Consider the following 6,008-nt stretch of genomic DNA (forward strand, 5'->3'; position numbering starts at 1 on the left):
GTTTCTAGTAAAAGAAATCTTGATGCTGAATAGATGTTGGGCTGTGAAAAAATAGCGAGGCCCAAATAGAGACAAGCCCACCCGCTAGGGGCAACAGCCCAGTTTTATAGCATAGAGGCACCCATGTTTACAAAAAAATGCTTTGACTACATGTCTACGGTTCAAATAGGTTGAAGAAAGCCTCATAAATCATTTTTGGAAATGATCAAGTTAAAATTCGCTTCAAATAGGTCGAAGAAAATGTTCCTGTTTTGCTATGAAAATATTGGCCAGAGGTAAAATTCAAACCAATATTTTTAGGAGCACAGAAATATTTCTTTTGTGCATTTGAGTTAATCCAATAATTATTTGCATGAACTAAATTAGTTGCATGTCCATGGTTGCACAAAAATTTGCACCCTACACCTACTAGCTAGGGTGACCCTATTAGCGAGGGCCTAGATACATGCATGCACACGGGCAGGGGCGATTCTACTGGGGGGGGGGGGGCTTTAACAGGCTCAAGCCCCCCCCCTCCAGCACTGTAAAATTTGTTTCTACTACTAGTTTTAAGGCCCAGCCCATCTACTTGCAGGCCCAATCCAACACATATTTGCATGACCCAGGCAGCCCAGCCCGCCCTCCATTTTTTTTCTAGATTCGCCACTGCACACGGGCACACATGCAGCACACCGAGATATGAAATTTTATTTGCAAACTAAATAGATCAACTAGATAGAACAAAGATCAACTAGATAGAACATAGATAAACTAGATACATGCATGCACACATGTCCATAGTGGAATCTAACTTTTATTAGTAACACATATATCAACTAGATAGAACATCAAGCACGATATATATCAACTGACCAACATCAACTAGAGAGAAAAAATCCAGAGAACGCATCACAATATAGTAGCATAAGTAGTAGCATTGCATGAGCTAGATATATAGTACCACATTACAACTAATATGGATATAAGGGTAGTACGACATACATAGTACCATTACAACTTATATAGATAGTTCAAGTTCAACCCAACAAAACAATAATAGAACACCACCGGCTTGCTTGCTTGCTCCAAAGCCAACTCCTCCATGGACAACTCCTCTCCTCCCTGGTCAAATCCTTCACTCGTCGGCGTCGATAGGGTACGGGAGGGTGTGCATGCGCTCATCGGTGGGGAAGGCGATGTGGAAGTCGGTGAAGATGTTGTACATGGTGAATGTGATCTACTCGCATCCACACCAAAAAACATGGTTGAGGAGGTAGTAGGCGTCGAAGGGGTTGGTGAACCTCACGATGAGCCCGATAGGATGGCCATTGCTACTGACCACTTCGACACGGAACATGGCTGGAGATCCCCTCGGGAGGTGGCGGTAGCCGGGGGAGAGGAAGAACTAGGTCAGCCCCCTTGCCCCCCTCCACCTCGAGATCGCCCACACCCGTAGGGTGTTCTCCACCCGGACTCCGGCAGGGTACAGCCTCTCGGGGAAGGTGGGCGACACACGATAGGTAGCCCCGGTGAACTGCATCTTGCTTGCTAGCTTCGAGATGATCTTGGGAGGGCTTAGACGGCTTGTGGTGAAGATGGGAGATGAAGGAGAGTGAGAGGAAGATGTAGAGGAAGATGTAGGCTTGGGTGTACTTAAATAGCTGAGGTGCACCATTTTAACGTTTGGTTTTATTCTTCCTCATAATTGCATGGGAAACGGGCAATGTGGCATCGAGTCACCCGAGCCAACCTGTGTGTACACGCGCATGCATTGTAGTAGTAATGCCAACGACCAGCGTATTACTCCAGCAATGGAAAACGCGTCGAGAGATGAGCTCGATGCCATGCATGCAGTGGCTAGAGATGGTTGGGCATCTAGACCCATCTAGAATGGGTAAATAGCCATAATGCGATGAGGGTGTCAGCGGGCGTGCTCGATGACATGCATGCAATGTCGAACGCTGCGAGGGCGGCCGCGGCAGGGATGTGCGCACGTGCATGCTTTTCAGGCCTCAAATGCAGCATGGTGTCCATCGGTCCAACGGGTGGGACACTTTAATTAAGCCCAACAACACATGGCAGGCCTGCTCAGTCTTATACAATGTAAAAAATGGGCTAAAACTGGCTCCTGATCTAGGCCGTTGCTTATGTTCACATCCATCCAATGGTCCAGAATGATATGTGTTATAAAATTCAGCATCTTTGAATCAGCCAATCCGAGTGCAGCCCGCGGATCGCTGACGTAGCCCTAGTGCTTGATCCAGACCATCCATTCACAGCGATCCAATGGCCCATAGGAGTGCGGGGTTTTGATGGGGTTTCAGGGGTTTTGAGAGGTTTTCAACGGTTAGGGTTGAGCATAACTAATTCAAAGAATCAAAAAATATATAAAACTTGTGCCGATCATCGTTCTATGTGACTAAGTATCTAGGGAAAATAAGAAACTTGGACTACGGATATGTTTATAAAAAAACCTTCACAAAAGATGGCTATCAAGAACGAGGTTGTAGGTTTTTGAAGACAGGTGAGCGTTTTAGGGTTTTAGGGTTTAGGGTTTTTAGGGTTTAGCGTTTAGGGTTTTTAGGGTTTAGGGTTTGGGGTCCAGAAATCATTGTAACACCAATAGCACAGACCAAATAACTTCAAATTTGAATTTTGGCCCAAATTTGAATTTTGGCTCAAATTTGAATTTTGTCTCAAACTTCAATAGTATTACACAAATACACATCATATCAAAGTAAAAATACCATTACACAAATTCAGCCAAGGTTTTATTACTACAGCATAGTAGCAATACATAAGTTTCAACAAATTTTCACTTCTGCTTCTTCCCACCACTCGATTTCTTCTTCTTATTTTTACCAATGCTTGTTTTTGGTTGTACAACACCCAGTTCACTCAAGCTCTTGATTTTCTTCACTAGACTGACTGGAACAACAGCTTCATTTTGCACCACAACAGTTGTAGTATCATCGGACCCAATATCACCACTTGGCAACACAACTTCCAATATAGGCTCAGTTGGCACCACATCAGCTGGAATATCTTCATTTGGCAACTCAACTTCCAACAAAGGCTTAGTTTGCATAACATTAGCTGGAATATCTTCAGAGGTACCCATATCTTCAGTTGGCACCAGAACATCAAAATCTTGCTCATCATGCAGCAACACATCCAAGTCTTGGTCATTTTGCACCACACCATCCAAATCTGGTTGTATTGTTTCACCAAAACTTCTCTTTCTTCTACAGCCATTGCCTCTTGCCTTTTTCTTTGGCCAGCACTCTTCAACAACAAGGGGCTCACCTGCACGCTTCCTCCTAAAAAGATAAAGCGTGTCAACTGGTTAGTAATTGAAAAATGCAACAAAATATTAAACAATGCAAACATATGCCAACATACTTTGGCCTTTTAGGAGTGTAACAACATTTGAGAGATCCAACTCGATGCCCAAGTTCCTGGCACAACTTGCATCTATTTTTGTTACCTTTTTGGGATCTTTTTGGCTTTGCATCCTTCCTCCCTTTGCCCTTTTTACTACTCCCACCTTTCTCAAACCATGCCTTGAATCTACTCTCTTTAGGCCTGCCAGCCTTTCTTTTTGTTAGGGGAGGACACATGGAAAATTCAATTTCCACTTCACGCCACTGAGACTGATTTGTAAGTGTTGGAATTGGACTTGCATATGCAGCCTTGAATCTTGCTACTGAGTAATATTCGTGCGAATATGGGTGCATGTTTATCTTCGGTCGGGAGGCCAAGAAAAGTATGGCATGATCACATGGTTTCCCAGTGTGTTGCCACTCCAAACAAGTGCAATCATGGATTTTAGTGTTAACAACATGCCTTCTACCAGTTTTGGTATCTCTAACTTCAGCACCCCATAGAGAAGATTTTTCAACAGATAAATGTGTAAGATTTCTGCTCCTGTTGACCACCTGTTGTACCACTGCACGAAGCTTATCCCCTTGTAGACAATCACCAATCCTTCTTCTCAATTCCCATGAGCGCATGATCATGATCCTGATTTGGTCAACCATGTCATGCATAGGCAATTTTTTAACTGTTTCACCTTTGTTGTTAAAACTTTCTGCCAAGTTGTTGTTGATATGATCACACTTGATGGCAGTGTTAAACCCTAACCTATACCATAATAGAGAATGGTAGGTGTTCACCCATGGACCAAACTCCTCTGAATTTTTTGACAAAATTCATCCACATATGGCCGAAGCACTCCCTCTGCTCACAATGGGGGAAAACATTCTTCACTGCATTTTCTAGCCCTTTGTGTGCATCTGTGTGGACTGCCAAAGGTGACGCTGGCCCTATGCATTTTTTCAACTGCATCATGAACCATGTCCACGAGACCTCTGTCTCTAACTAAAATAAGCCAATGGCAGCAGGGAACATCCGGTTGTGTCCATCCAAAGCATTGCAAGCTGCCAATTGACCATTCCACTCGCTAGTCAAAAATGATGAGTCTATGCTCAAATATGGACGACACCCTGCCTTGAAGCCATCAATGCAAGGCTTTAAAGCCATAAAAACATAGAGAAAAGGACTCTTCCATCCTCTGTTACCTCAGTATCTATCTCCATAACACTGCCAGGTGACCTCTTCTCCACCTCTGCTTTGAAATTATAAAGCATCCTAAAATTATTTGCATAGTCACCATATAATTGTTTCATTTCCCTTTGTTTTTCCTTCCACACCGTGTTATACTTCACCTTAATGGGGTATTGCTTTTTCAAGTCTACTTTAAGTTTCTTTGCAGTAGTGTTTGGTTTCTTGGCTAAAATAGGAGTGATCTTTTCTGCAATCCAAAGCTGTGATGTCATGATTGATACTCTCTATGAACTTGTAATACAAGTATATTGGTGTGTGATTTGATTCAAATGGGACTTCCATCAGGTCAGAGTCTAGCAGATATGTACCACTTGCAAGGCTAGACACTTCCATCAAAACATCTATATCTTGCATAAAACTTCTTTCTATCAGTCCACTTAGTCTTGGCATCAAACTCACGTTTGACTGCGTAAGTCTTTAAACACATCCTAAACTCATCCATCTTTGGGAACAACTTCCCCACTGCAATAACAGGGTTTTCCTTGTCATACACATTTACCAACTCATCATCATGTGCATCATGTGCATCATCTGCAGCATCTTCCATCAGCTCTCCATCCACATCTTCAGTTCTATCTGGGTTAGCATCGGTATTAGTAGGCATACTAGATTCACCATCCATCTCCTCCTTATCTTCATCAGCTACTGGAATGCCAAAAAAATTGGTCATCTCAGTGTCATCCATTGGTGCAATGACTAAAACAGTTGGGTCATTTAATTCTACTGAATTCCAATCAACAGAAACAACCCTTACAACACCATCAGATCCCTCTTCTGCATCACCCCCTCAGGTAATACTGTCACTTCACATGTACACATGGGCATTATCTGCCTCTCTGAAGCCCAATCATAATCTACCATCTGTGAAGCTAACCTTGAGGGCACATATCCAACCTTAGAATTTGATTTCAGATCAACAAGCTCTGCATGAAACATAGTTTGTTTGGTTGTCCAGCCATCTTGTCGATCGATTTCATCAACCATCTCTTCACCATCCTCAATTCTCACCTACTCTCCTTTCCAATTATCAAACCGTAACAATGCTACCTCTTGCTCTGGACCCCCAAAAATGCTCTCCCCAATTTTTTCCACCACATTCTTCACGGCCTTCTCTTCCATGCTCTATAGTTCTTGTGGATCAATCTCTGCAAAATCAATCTCCCACTTCACAAAAGTATCTCTCTCTATGTCCTGCATGCTACCATCACCTAGCTTCGCCTTAGAAGGAAGGAATTCCACAGTGAATTCGAAGGTCCGAGCACCATCCCCATGTTTGTCAATGGCGGGGCAGTGTGAGGTGAGCTAGCGGAAGCAGACGAGGCACAAATCGCATAGCCTGGAAAGGATGCACATTAAGTCGATGTTGTCGTCTCTGGCGGCTCCATCGCGGTCAGCCCCCCCCC

Source organism: Triticum dicoccoides, chromosome 7B (assembly GCF_002162155.2).
Source record: "Triticum dicoccoides isolate Atlit2015 ecotype Zavitan chromosome 7B, WEW_v2.0, whole genome shotgun sequence".
NCBI lineage: Eukaryota > Viridiplantae > Streptophyta > Magnoliopsida > Poales > Poaceae > Triticum > Triticum dicoccoides.